Source organism: Pleurodeles waltl, chromosome 7 (assembly GCF_031143425.1).
Source record: "Pleurodeles waltl isolate 20211129_DDA chromosome 7, aPleWal1.hap1.20221129, whole genome shotgun sequence".
In the NCBI taxonomy this organism is placed as follows: domain Eukaryota; kingdom Metazoa; phylum Chordata; class Amphibia; order Caudata; family Salamandridae; genus Pleurodeles; species Pleurodeles waltl.
The window spans coordinates 104616127-104631079 of record NC_090446.1 but is presented as its reverse complement, the minus strand read 5'-3'; the positions used below and the strand labels follow the sequence as shown (position 1 = coordinate 104631079).

General features: G+C 46.1%; 1 long non-coding RNA gene across 1 annotated transcript in view; it reads right to left on the bottom strand.

The window, feature by feature from the left end:
• The window catches only part of LOC138303780 (uncharacterized), a 162240-nt gene that overhangs the window by 63812 nt on the left and 83475 nt on the right, over positions 1 to 14953 (bottom strand). The gene's annotated exons all lie outside the window — the stretch shown is intronic.

The window sequence follows — 14953 nt, the reverse complement described above, 5'->3', positions numbered from 1 at the left end:
ATGTTTACAGGGAGTTCTGGGTGAGAAAAAGTAGTGGGATCCGCCTCACGCTGAACTCGCCTTGATGTCTGATTTCCAAAACAGTATGTGGTTGGTAGGTTTCTCTGGGGCCTGGCCAACCTTGGGCCCAAATGCCATATCTATCGCCATCCAGAATATCAATGTAATTTATATCAAACATCTTGCCGTTGCCATATGTTTTAGGAAAATTGTTAACTGGTGAGATCAGCTCCCTCATACTTGTGTACTGTTTTTATCTTGAGAAGTATGGGACTGAAGAATAGTAGTACATCTGTTAATACTTGGACATTATTTCCATTCAAGTGTAAACCAATGTGCACAAAAACACATTTTGTAAAACATCATCAGACTCACTGAATATTACGATAACCCCAAATTCAGAGTGGTACGGACAACCTCCTATTCATAAACTCAGGTTCTTGTGCACCTTTCAGAAAGGTTTAAACTGAAAACCTGAGTGGATGAGGGATGTTGGGACCAGGAAAATATCCAGGAAAACACATTAATGAAAAGGCTGGGCATGAGTTAAATTAATCACAGGAGTATTGTTAAAGACTTATCCTAAACTAAGTAGATAATAAGGCCAGAGTCACTGAAGCAAAAGGTACCCTTGTCATGTGCATAATGGAAAGGAAAGTATTTCTGGCTCATTTTGCCAGATACAAAAAACAATAGAGTAACATAAAATGTCACCATGGGCTCACAGAGGTACTTATGACCGATGTGTTTATTCTCCACGTACCAGTAAAGGTTAACGGAAACCCATCCACAAGAAAAATGGAAATCAAACTACTTAAAAAGTACCTTAGGAAGTCCATGCGTTTAGCAAAACCAGTGTTGAATCCAAAAGGAATTGATTAACAAGAAAATAAATCTACTGAGAAGGAAATTTTGCAGCTGTGCTTACCTTCACAATTAACGGATCTGATACCATTTTTGCTTGACAATAGATGTTGGAGATTAAATGCTTCAGCTTATTTTCTTTGCTCACACTGTGCAGGCCATAGTATCAATTGCTGCTTGAGGCCGCTGGACAGGCAGGTTGCAGGGGGCTATGCTATCTGACTCAACGGCTGTATGCGACTGGAAGAGAGAAGGGTACAGCCAGAAGTATGCAAACTGTCCTTGGCCACAGTGATAGCACAGGTTCATATAGGGAGGGCAGAGGCCACACTGCTCGAGGGGAAGGTTCAGCATTAACCATGTAGCTCTTGGCTACTTGCTAGCCCAGGACAAAACTGTCAGGTTAGTCCGGAGTTGTGTGAGGAATTGTACAGTAAGAGGAACGGGGAAATTTATGAACAAATATAGGAACTTGGGAGGAGTACCATTTTGGCAAAGTCATTAATCTGTGGTAGTTCCTCCTCTAGAGGTTGTCTATAATTTTACTTATCCATATTCAAAGACAGCGAACCGGTTCAGTTGCCAGTTGCAATGGTGTCCAGAACCGAAACTGTCTGTTGCCAGAGTGAGAAGAAGGATAACAGATTTAGGTCAATTAATGAAATTCCCTGCATGACCACCAATCCTGATGACGTGAATCATGGGGGAAATGTTAATCTGTGGGTCACGGACATTGTGCGTGAAATCGTCTTTGTACGTGGACGCGGATAACCTTCTGGCTGTAGAGGCTAGGCCTCTTTGTGAGTGATGCTATTGTAACCAGGCAGCCAGGGGTTCAATAGCGATTGCAACTAGGATGAGTGATGATAGGCATCCCTGCCTGGTACCCCTGGAAATAGAAAAAGGATGCAGTGATCTTGCCATTTATACCCAACCTTGCACTACGAAATATGTAAAGAAGTTGATTAGAAAAGGAAACGTCCTCTGAGCCCATGAGTCAGCAGAATGAACAGATGGGTCTATTCTAAGGAATCAAACGCCTTAGTGGCGTCAAGTAGGACAGTGGAAGCAGTAAGCTGCTGTTTTATAGATTGAATGAGTGCAAACACCATACACAAATTATGAGCAGTGGAGTGCCTTGTGGAAAATCAGGATTGATCAGTTCAAACAATATCCAGTAGGAGTGCCAGTAACCCGATCACAGTAAATTTTGCAACAATTTTGTTGTTGACATTGATCATCAAGAGTGGGAAATAGGAGACTCAATGGCCTGTCAGTTTACTGAGATTTCAGGATAGTAGCGACTACTGCTTTGCGCAGGGAGGGTGGCAGCATTCCAGGTGGTAGCACTTGAAGTACTGCTAACAGGTGGGGCAAGGATCTGGGTGTATACTTTGTAGAAGGATGTGGTCAATCCACCTAGGACGGGTGCTTTATCCCTAGGAATACCCTCAATGACCTGCAGTATGTACTCGGTTGTGAACGGCATTTGAGGTGTTATTGATGGGCATCTTTCAGCCAGGGGAGTTGTATAGAGTCAAAAAACTTGTCTAAAGTGCTCAGGTCATGCACCACTGTTGAGCAGTAAAAGTTATTGTGTGTATAATGCAGTCAGGATTAGAATGGACAGTCTGTTGATCATCATTCAGTCGGTTCCTACGAGAAGTCGCTGACCCAAGGTTGACGGAGGAGGCTTGTGAGAGTGTTGCCAGCACTGTCTCCTTCCATATAGCACCTTGCCACCGCTCTCTGCCAAGGTAGTTAGTCTGCTGAGCTGCTGCCTCTTCATACTCTACAAGTGTATTTCTAATGGAGTAAAGTATATCTGCATCTTTAAACTCAAAGAAGGCTAGCTCAAGTGTGTGAATCACAACTTCCAATTGTGCTTGATGTGTTCTAGGTGTTCCAGCCTGTTTGGACAAACAAGCTCCACGAATAACAGCCTTGAATGTAGAGTCGGTTTCTCCATTGGAGTTTATGGGGCGTTGTCCCCCTCCCCAATGCAAGCTATCATGAGCCTCCAAATATATCATTTAAAAGTGGCAGCTATTTTTCTTCTAATGCTTTTCTCCTGCCACCGAGCTGGGTTGATCTGTAGTATCCAGCCTAAGGGCAGTGTAGGCAGAGCTAGTACTGTTGACTGGCATTAACAAGCAGCAGGGATGAAGTGTGCATGGTGGAGTTGGACAGGTCTGTTACTGTTACCAGCCCGACATGCACACATCATTCCTCATGAACCCACGCTGTGTTGAGGAGCAAGGGTGCAAACAGCATAGCCCCCTGTTTTCCTTTGGAGTGCAGGGTTCAAATGCTCCGTCCAATCCTTGTATTGCTTTGATGCTGTTCACCAGTACAAATAGCATGAGAGCAGTTCAAGGATCGGTTCTGGTTTTGGTAGGTTGGCCTGCACCTGTGCGCAGTGCTTAATTTGAACCGGTGGTTTCAGGTGCGGGGCACCTGCACTTACTTTTGAGGGCCGGCACCTATTTTGCTGTCTCATGCATTTATTGTGAGAAAAGGACACACATGGGAAAGACGGCGGAAGAGATAAACGACAAAGTGTCACAAAGGGAGAAAGCAGAAAGCTGCAAGAGTGAGCTGAAGGAGCAGGCAGTGGCTGTAAATGGATTAAAGAGGCTCGAGATGGCTTTTGAATTATGCTGCGTCAGTAGTCAGTGCTCGCACATTTAAATGCAGCAGCCACATGTTTCAAAAGAGAGCTTTGGGCACTGGCACTTTTCTATTTACAAATTAAGCAGTACCTGTGGGTATGCACTCAAAAGCAGCACAGGAGATTACAAGCATGGTCAATGACTGTGTGGCTTTATTCTGAAGCCACACCGTAATTGGTCATGTGTCTGACGCTTGTAGGCAAAAACAACTAAGTGATGGATGGAATGCTTGAATTAATCTCAGTCACTGACGATCGCTCTGCCTTATCCCAATCCATTGTTTTTTAGCCACCATGCCACCTCAATTTGGGCCCAGCCATATGCAAATCAGTCTTGACCCTGCTCCTCATGAAGACAGTCTAGCCTGATCTGCCAGGACAGGTCCTCCCTGAACTGGGACACAAGAAACCTAAGACCAGTTTTGCTATAGTTACGGCTCTTCAGCCAAGTATATCTTGGTTCTAGTGGCACAGTTAGCCTGAGACCCATGTCGGGCATATCCAGCGCACTTAGGGCATCAAATGCAAAAAACAACAAGCTGATGGATGGAATGCTTGAATTAATATTGGCCACTAGCGATCATTCAGGCTGCATCCCAATCCATAGTTTTTCTCCCACCATGACACTTCAGTTTGGAACCAGCCATATCCAGGTCAGTCTTGACCCTGTCCAGTCTGAACTGCCAGGTTAGGTCCTCCCTGAACCGGAACACAAGCAACGTAGGACCGTTTTCACCCTTGTTAGGTTGGCTTGATTCCAGTGCCACAGTGGAACCAAGCTATATCTGGGTGAAGAGCCTCCAACTAGGTCGAAACGGTCCTAGGTTGCTTGTTTGGATCTGGGTAAAACACAATTGTAGCAATCAGATAGAATATTTAAAACTATCTAAAAATAACAAGAGGATATGACCCACAAGTAATTCATAAAGTTAGAAACATAATGAATGAAACAAAAAAGTAACAAACATTTAGGATTCCTATGCCTGGATTCAGATATGAAAAAACTTTTACCATCACAACCTGGAGTAGTATATAGAAAAGCACCCACTTTAAGTCCAAGTGATAGAGTATCTTAGATACAAAAAAAGGGTGATAGAATGGAACACACTTGTCTATCCACCTTACCGAAAGGGTCACATAGATGTGGTAACTGTATCTGCAAATATGTAACCGACAGTGTCAAAACATTCAAGGATAGTATGGAGAACTTTAATTATAATTTTGTCTTATTTATTTACTGCACCACCTCCTGCTGTGTGTGTGTGTGTATATATATATGTGTTCGATGGCATGTGTAGCTGCAGATACACATGCTGTGCACATCCCGCCATCTGGTGTTGGGCTCAGAGTGTTACAAGTTGTTTTTCTTCGAATAAGTCTTTTCGAGTCACGAGATCGAGGGACTCCTCCCATTTCGACTCCATTGCGCATGGCCGTCGACTCCATCTTAGATTGTTTTTTTTTCCGCCATCGGGTTCGGACGTGTTCCTTTTCGCTCCGTGTTTCGGGTCGGAAAGTTAGTTAGAATCTCGGAAAAATCGTCGGTATTGTCTGCGTTCGGTATCAGGTTAGTTATAACAGATCGACACCGACTTTTGAAGAGCTCCGGTGGCCCCCCGGGATTTTTTTGATCCCCCCGTCGGGGCCTGGTCGGCCCGGCCACGTGTCTCTTCAAGGCTGATGGAACGGACCCCATTCAGCTTCTGCCCAAAATGCCATAACAAGTATCCATATACAGATCAGCATCTGGTCTGTAACTTGTGTTTGTCTCCAGAGCACAAGGAGGATACCTGTGAAGCCTGTCGAGCGTTTCGGTCGAGGAAGACATTAAGAGACCGAAGAGCAAGAAGACTGCAGATGGCGTCGGCGCCGACAGGACAAGGGCGTTTCCAGGAGGAAGAAGAAAGCTTCTCCATCCATAAATCGGACTCGGACGAGCTCGAAGAAACACCGAAAACCGTGAGTAAGACGTCGAAACCTAAAACTCACGAGAAGACAACAAAAGCCCAGGGGACGCCACCGCCAACAGGCCATGGCTTAACCCGAAAATTAGGTGACCGATCATCGGCACCAAAAAAGGGCACGCTGGTGGCGAAGTCATCCGACTCCGGTCGAGATACCGCCATACAGCAATCTCGGGCTCGAGATAGTGGCTCCGAGCAGGTTTGGCACCGAGACAGCGGCACCGAAACGAGCCGGCACCGAGAGACCACGACGCCAAAAACAAAAAAGGTTTTGTCGGAACCGAAAAAAGTAGCCGAAAAGGTTTCGATACAGAAACATCCGGCTTCGGAACCGAAATCAAGTTCCTACACAGAGGAACAAGGACTGTCCTCACAAATGAAAATACATAGATTTGGACAGGAATTAGAGACAATGGAGCCAGACTACACCCAAAGACGGCTCCACATCCAAAAAGAAACGGGAAAGATCAGCACTCTCCCTCCTATTAGGATGAAACGCAAACTTGCCTTCCAGGAGAAAGACAAGCAGCCACAGGCAAAGGTGGCTAAACAAGTAACCCCGCCACCATCTCCACAGTGCTCTCCGCAACCATCACCGGTAGCCACTCCACCTATGATGCAATCCCCGACCCACACAGGGATGAGTCAAGATGACCCTGACGCATGGGACCTTTATGATGCACCAGTGTCAGATAATAGTCCTGACTGTTATCCAGCTAGACCGTCGCCACCAGAAGATAGTACAGCCTACGCACAAGTGGTGTCGAGGGCAGCGGCATTTCATAATGTCAGCCTACATGCAGAGCCCATTGAAGACGACTTTCTATTTAATACACTGTTGTCCACACACAGCCAATACCAGAGTCTTCCCATGCTACCTGGGATGCTCAAACACTCCAAACAAGTGTTTCAGGAGCCTGTAAAAGGAAGGGCCATTACTCCAAGAGTGGAGAAAAAATATAAACCGCCACCAACAGACCCCGTGTACATCACACAACAGCTAACACCGGACTCAGTTGTAGTAGGGGAAGCTCGCAAGAGAGCAAACTCACATACTTCAGGAGATGCACCACCTCCAGATAAGGAAAGTTGCAAATTCGACGCAGCAGGCAAAAGGGTGGCGGCACAGGCAGCAAACCATTGGCGTATTGCAAATTCACAGGCTTTGTTGGCCAGATATGATAGGGCTCATTGGGACGAAATGCAACATTTTATAGAACATTTGCCCAAGGAGTTCCACAAAAGAGCACAGCAAGTAGTTGAAGAAGGCCAGAGTATCTCCAACAATCAGATACGGTCAGCTATGGATGCTGCAGACACAGCTGCTAGAACTGTCAACACAGCAGTAACAATAAGAAGACATGCATGGCTGCGTACATCAGGATTTAAACCAGAGATACAGTAAGCTGTGCTCAATATGCCATTTAACGGACAGCAGTTGTTAGGGTCGGAGGTGGACACTGCTATCGAAAAACTTAAGAAGGACACTGACACGGCCAAAGCCATGGGCGCACTCTACTCCCCCACAGAGCAGAGGCACATTTAGAAAAACACAGTTTCGAGGGGGGTTTCGAGGGCAAAGCACAGAACCCACGACCTCACAAACAAGGCCCACTTATCAGAGCCAATATCTGCGTGGAAGTTTTCGGGGACAATATAGAGGGGGACAGTTCCCAAAAAATAGAGGAAAGTTCCAAAGTCCCAAAACTCCTCAAAATAAGCAGTGACTTACAAGTCACACATCCCCAACACATAACACCTGTGGGGGGGAGACTAAGTAAGTTTTACAAACATTGGGAGGAAATAACAACAGATACTTGGGTACTGGCAATTATCCAGCATGGTTATTGCATAGAATTTCTCAAATTCCCTCCAAACGTCCCACCGAAAACACACAATATGTCAAAACAACATATAGATCTTCTAGGACTAGAAGTTCAGGCGTTGCTACAGAAAGAAGCAATAGAATTAGTACCAAACCAACAGAAAGGAACAGGAGTTTACTCTCTGTACTTTCTCATACCCAAAAAAGACAAGAGTCTGAGACCTATATTAGATCTCAGAACATTAAATACCTACATCAAGTCAGATCACTTTCACATGGTGACATTACAAGACGTAATCCCACTGCTCAAACAACAAGACTACATGACAACACTAGACCTAAAGGATGCATATTTCCATATACCGATACATCCTTCACACAGAAAGTACTTAAGGTTTGTATTCCAAGGGGTACACTACCAATTCAAGGTGTTGCCGTTCGGAATAACAACTGCGCCAAGAGTTTTTACAAAATGCCTAGCAGTCGTAGCTGCACATATCAGAAGGCAGCAAATACATGTGTTCCCATACCTAGACGATTGGTTAATCAAAACAAACAAGCTAGAACGGTGTTCACAACACACAAAGTATGTCATAGAAACCCTCCACAAACTAGGTTTCTCGATCAACTACACAAAGTCACACCTTCTGCCGTGTCAAACACAGCAATACTTAGGGGCGACAATCAACACAGCAAAAGGGATTGCCACGCCAAGCCCACAAAGGGTTCAGGCATTTCACCATTTAATACAGACCATGTATCCAAAACAAAAAATACAAGTCAAAACAGTGATGAAACTCCTAGGCATGATGCCCTCATGCATAGCCATTGTCCCAAACGCAAGGTTACACATGCAACCCTTACAACAGTGCCTAGCATCACAATGGTCACAGGCACAGGGTCAACTTCTAGATCTGGTGTTGGTAGACCGCCAAACATACATCTCGCTTCAATGGTGGAACAGTATAAATTTAAACCAAGGGCGGCCTTTCCAAGACCCAGTGCCACAATATGTAATAACCACAGATGCCTCCATGATAGGGTGGGGAGCACACCTCAATCAACACAGCATCCAAGGACAATGGGACACTCAGCAAAAACAGTTTCACATAAATCACTTAGAACTATTGGCAGTATTTCTAGCGCTAAAAGCTTTTCAACCCATAATAAGCCACAAACACATTCTTGTCAAAACAGACAACATGACAACGATGTATTACCTAAACAAACAGGGAGGGACACACTCAACGCAGTTGTGTCTCCTAACACAGAAAATATGGCATTGGGCGATTCACAACCACATTCGCCTAATAGCACAATTTATTCCAGGAATTCAGAATCAGTTAGCAGACAATCTCTCTCGGGATCACCAACAGATCCACGAATGGGAGATTCACTCCCAAATACTAAACATTTACTTCCAGATTTGGGGAACACCACAAATAGATCTATTTGCAACAAAGGAAAACGCAAAATGCCAAAACTTCGCATCCAGGTACCCACAAGATCAGTCTGAGGGCAATGCGTTATGGATGAGTTGGTCAGGGATATTTGCTTACGCTTTTCCCCCTCTCCCACTCCTTCCATATCTAGTAAACAAGCTGAGTCAAAACAAACTCAAACTCATACTAATAGCACCAACATGGGCAAGGCAACCTTGGTACACAACACTACTAGACCTCTCAGTAGTGCCTCATGTCAAACTACCAAACATACCAGATCTGTTAACGCAACACAAACAACAGATCAGACACCCAAATCCAGCATCGCTGAATCTAGCAATCTGGCTCCTAAAGTCCTAGAGTTCGGACATTTAGACCTTACACAGGAATGTATGGAGGTCATAAAACAAACTAGAAAACCTACCACTAGACATTGCTATGCAAATAAGTGGAAAAGATTTGTTTATTACTGCCATAATAATCAAATTCAACCCTTACACGCATCTGCCAAAGGCATCGTAGGATACTTACTACATTTGCAAAAATCAAAGCTAGCTTTTTCTTCCATTAAAATACATCTTACAGCAATTTCAGCTTACCTGCAAATTACGCACTCAACTTCTCTGTTTAGAATACCAGTCATAAAAGCATTTATGGAAGGTCTAAAGAGAATTATACCACCAAGAACACCACCAGTTCCTTCATGGAACCTCAACATCTTGTGAAATGCAATACTTAACATGGAAAGTTGCATTTTTGCTTGCCATCACATCTCTAAGAAGAGTAAGTGAGATTAAAGCATTTACCATACAAGAACCATTTATTCAGATACACAAGCATAAAGTAGTTCTTCGAACAAATCCTAAATTTTTACCAAAAGTCATATCACCGTTCCACTTAAATCAAACAGTAGAATTACCAGTGTTCTTTCCACAGCCAGATTCTGTAGCTGAAAGAGCACTACATACATTAGACATCAAAAGAGCGTTAATGTACTACATTGACAGAACAAAACTTATTCGAAAAACAAAACAATTATTTATTGCCTTTCAAAAACATCATACAGGAAATCCAATTTCAAAACAAGGCATTGCTAGATGGATAGTTAAGTGCATTCAAACCTGTTATCTTAAAGCAAAAAGAGAACTGCCTATTACACCAAAGGCACACTCAACCAGAAAGAAAGGTGCTACCATGGCCTTTCTAGGAAATATTCCAATGACCGAAATATGTAAGGCAGCTACATGGTCTACGCCTCATACATTTACCAAACACTACTGTGTAGATGTGTTAACGGCACAACAAGCCACAGTAGGTCAAGCAGTACTACGAACATTGTTTCAAACAACTTCAACTCCTACAGGCTGAACCACCGCTTTTGGGGAAATAACTGCTTACTAGTCTATGCACAGCATGTGTATCTGCAGCTACACATGCCATTGAACGGAAAATGTCACTTACCCAGTGTACATCTGTTCGTGGCATTAGTCGCTGCAGATTCACATGCGCCCACCCGCATCCCCGGGAGCTTGTAGCCGTTCAGAAGTTGATCTTGAACATTTGTAAATTCGTAAATGTGTAAATTTGTAAATACATAACTTTAAACTACATAAGGTACATACCTATTCACTCCATTGCATGGGCACTATTACTAGTATACACAACTCCTACCTCACCCTCTGCGGGGAAAACAATCTAAGATGAAGTCAACGCCCATGCGCAATGGAGTCGAAATGGGAGGAGTCCCTCGATCTCGTGACTCGAAAAGACTTCTTCGAAGAAAAACAACTTGTAACTCTCCGAGCCCAACACCAGATGGCGGGATGTGCACAGCATGTGAATCTGCAGCGACTAATGCCACGAACAGATGTACACTGGGTAAGTGACATTTTCCATATATATATATGTGTGTGTGTGTATGTGTTCGATGGCATGTGTAGCTGCAGATACACATGCTGTGCATACGTCTGCCATCTAGTGTTGGGCTCGGAGTGTTACAAGTTGTTTTTCTTTGAAGAAGTGTTTTCGAGTCACGGGATCAAGTGACTCCTCCTCTTCGGTTCCATTGCGCATGGGCATCGACGCCATGTTAGATTGTTTTCTTTCCGCCATTGGGTTCAGACGTGTTTCCTTTCACTCCGATAGTTTGATTTGGAAAACCTTGAAAACGCTTCATTTCTCGTCTGTATTGTTTCAATCGCGTTTCACCTTCGATCCACATTTCAGTACCGTCGGAACAAACATCTCTACCCTCCCTTCGGGGCCCGCGCGCCCAACTCGGGCCCGGTCGGGCAGACCGTGTGGAGGCCTCATGGCTCGGACTCCATTCCGAATCTGTCCTCGGTGCCACGCTAAATACCCCTATACAGACCAACACCTCATCTGTAATCTCTGCCTTTCCCCCGCCCAGCGGGAAGAAAACTGCGAGGCTTGCAGATCCTTCCGGTCGAAAATGACACTCCGGGACATACGAGCACGGAGGCTCGAGATGGCGTCAAAAAGCTCCGAACATCTTGACATCAAAGAGGAAGAGATCATGCAGACCGTTGTCTCCGTTCGAGGATCCAACCCCGACCAGGATTCTGAGGAAGACAGACCGGTCACGGCAGGACAGCACATGAGTACGCCTGCCCCTGTACCATCTAAGCCCAAACATAGGGGGTCATTCCGACCCTGGCGGTCCATGACCGCCAGGGCCGGGGACCGCGGAAGCACCGCCATCATGCTGGCGGTGCTTCCTGGGCCATTCTGACAGCGGCGGTAAAGCCGCGGTCAGAAAATGGCAACCAGCGGTTTCCCGCCGGTTTACCCCTGGCCCAGGGAATCCTCCATGGCGGCGCTGCTTGCAGCGCCGCCATGGGGATTCCGACCCCCTTCCCGCCATCCTGTTCCTGGTGGTTTTTACCGCCAGGAACACGATGGCGGGAACGGGTGTCGTGAGGCCCCTGGGGGCCCCTGCACTGCCCATGCCACCGGCATGGGCAGTGCAGGGGCCCCCTAACAGGGCCCATAATGATTTTCAGTGTCTGCTTTGCAGACACTGAAAATCGCGACGGGTGCCACTGCACCCGTCGCACCCCTACAACTCCGCCGGCTCCATTCGGAGCCGGCTTCATTGTTGAGGGGGGTTTCCCGCTGGGCCGGCGGGCGGCCTTCTGGCGGTCGCCCGCCGGCCCAGCGGGAAAGCCAGAATGGCCGCCGCGGTCTTTTGACCGCGGTGCGGTCATTCGGCGGTTCCCTCCAGGCGGGCGGCTCCCGCCGCCCGCCGGGGTCAGAATGACCCCCATAAGGCCTTGGGGACGCCACTGCTGGAGGGCCCTGGCTCGACCCGAAAGAAAACGCTCGGTGACCAACCCACCATCTCGGCACCGAAGAAGGCCACCCCTCCGAAGCCGTCGGAGTCGAGCCGAAGCGCCGTCTCCGAACCGAGCAAACACAGCTCTTCCGAGTCCAAATCTCAAATCATTTTCGGAACCCGAGACCATCCTCAACCCTGTCTTTTTCGATACCTAAGAAGCCAGCTTCAGAGCCGAAAAGACCTAGTTATACTGAGGAGCATGGACTTTCACAAACACTTAGAGAAAGCCATCAATCTACTGAGGAGGGCTCACAAATGCAACCAAACATGGAAGTGATGGATGAAAGGCAAGCCAGGGTTCATATCCATAAAGAAACTGGCAGAATTTAACTGCTCCTCCTCCTAAACCAAAGAGAAAATTAACCTTTCAGGAGGAATTGGACACTACACAGCCTCCAGCTAAAGTGCCAAAAACAAAAGAGAGACCTCCACCTCGTCAATTTTCTCCTCCTAGGTCTCCTCCTCACTCTCCACATCTACATATCTCTTCTCCTACTAGTCCTACACCTACGCAGTCACCATCACACTCATTTGATTCGCAGCAGGACAATGTGGATCCATGAGCTCTTTATGATCCAGACCCCATTCCGGACAATAACCCAGATTGCTATCCCTCTAAGCCTTCACCACCATAGGATAGCAGAGGCTACACTCAAGTGATAGCTAGGGCGGCAACATATCATAACGTCACCATGCACACTGAGCTATTAGAGGATGATTTCTTATTTAATACACTCTCCACCACGCATGCAACATATCAGTCGCTCCCTATGCTCCCCGGCATGCTAAAACATGCTGACCAAATATTTAGCGAGCCTGTTAAGGCAAGAATAATTACTCCTAGAGTATAAGCCACCTCCTTCGGATCCTGTCTATATTAACCAGCAACTACCTCCAGATTCAGTAGTGGTAAGCGCTGCCAGGAAGAGGGCAAACGCAGTCGTGAGGTGATGCACCCCCACCAGACAAAGAGAGTAGGAAGTTTGTTGCTGCAGGGAAGAGGGTGGCATCTCAGGCAGCCAACCAATGGAGAATAGCCAACTCATAGGCGTTGATGGCTAGATATGACGGTGCCCATTGAGACTAGATGAAAGATATAATCCAGCATCTCCCCAAAGATCAGCAAAAGAGGAGGGCACAGCAGATAGTGGATGAAGGCCAAGCCATCACTAACAATCAGATCGGGTCTGACCTAGACTCAGCAGATACAGCGGCCAGAAGCATCAACACTGGTGTAACCACGAGGAGGCATGCGTGGCTTAGGTCCTCAGGATTCATCCTGAAATCCAACAGGCAGTGTTGAATATGCCATTCAACAAGAAACAGCTTTTCAGTCCAGAGGTCAACACGGCTATAGAAAAAATGCAGAAGGATTCAGACATCGCAAAAGCCATGGGTGCACTATACACCACACAATACAGGGGATCCTTTCGTAAACCCCAGTTTAGAGGTGGATTTAGAGCCCAAACTGCAGAGGCATCCACATCACAGCCAAAGCCGGCCTACCAACCTTAATACCAACGAGGTGGTTTCAAAAGCACTTATAGAGGCCAGTACCCCAGAGGCAGGGGAAAATATCAAACACCAAAACAAGCCTCACAACAAAGTAAGCAGTGACTTGTGCCATCCCTTTCCAATCCACACTTCCCCTGTGGGAGGAAGACTGCAAAACTTCCACAACAATTGGCTAAACATTACCGCAGACAACTGGATACAAAGTCCACCAAACATTCCACCAAAACCACAGAGACTATCCACAGACCATATCACTCTGTTACAGGAAGAAGTCAAATCTCTATTACTCAAACAAGCAATAGAAGCCGTGCCACAAAATCAGGTAGGGACGGGAGTTTACGCATTGTATTTCCTCATTCCCAAAAAGGATGGCACCCTAAGGCCAATATTAGACCTCAGAACCCTCAATCTTTACATCCTGTCAGAACACTTTCATATGGTAACCCTACAGGATGTTATCCCACTACTTCAGCAACACGATTTCATGGCACCATTAGACCTCAAAGATGTGTATTTTCATATTCCCATCCATCCTGCGCACAGAAAATATCTCAGGTTTGTCATTCAAGGAAAGCACTATCAGTTCAAGGTGTTACCCTTTGGAATAACAACAGCTCCAAGGGTATTCACAAAGTGCCCAGCGGTAGTCGCAGCCTGCCTAAGAAGACAACACATACATGTCTTTCCATATCTAGACGGTTGGCTGATAAAATCAAACGCAGTGTCAAAACCATGCGCATTATGTAATAAAGACCCTGCACACGCTAGGGTTCTCAATAAATTACCCAAAAGTCACAACTACAGCCTGCGCAAATACAACTGTATTCTGATTAATACAACTACCTGTGGATTCCTCGCTTATTAAATTCTCCCAATGCGCCAGCATTCGACGGAAATTTTCTTCCCAGCTCTGCACGTCGACGAGGACGTCACAATTGCCCAACTCCCACGCACCGGCGTGCTGACGTCAGTTCCCTTTTTTCCGTGCCTTCGAAGTAATGTTTTTTTCTCCTGGCTCTTGGATAACTACTGTTTCTCTGAGGGGATACTTTTGTAGTAAAATGTCTCCACCTTGTAAGTCCGGCTTCAAGTCTTGTAGGGAGTGCGGGGGCCGTATGTCGGTGACAGACCCGCATAATGACTGTTTATGGTGCTTAAGCTCCAAGCACGACGTGGAGGAGTGTGGTTCATGTCAACAGATTAACCCAAAGGCGCTGAAAGAGCGTGAAGCTAAGCTGTTTTTGGCTAAATCGAAAAAGAAGGAAAAGCACCGACATCGGAGGTCGTCCTCGAAATCTTCAAGGTCTCATAAGA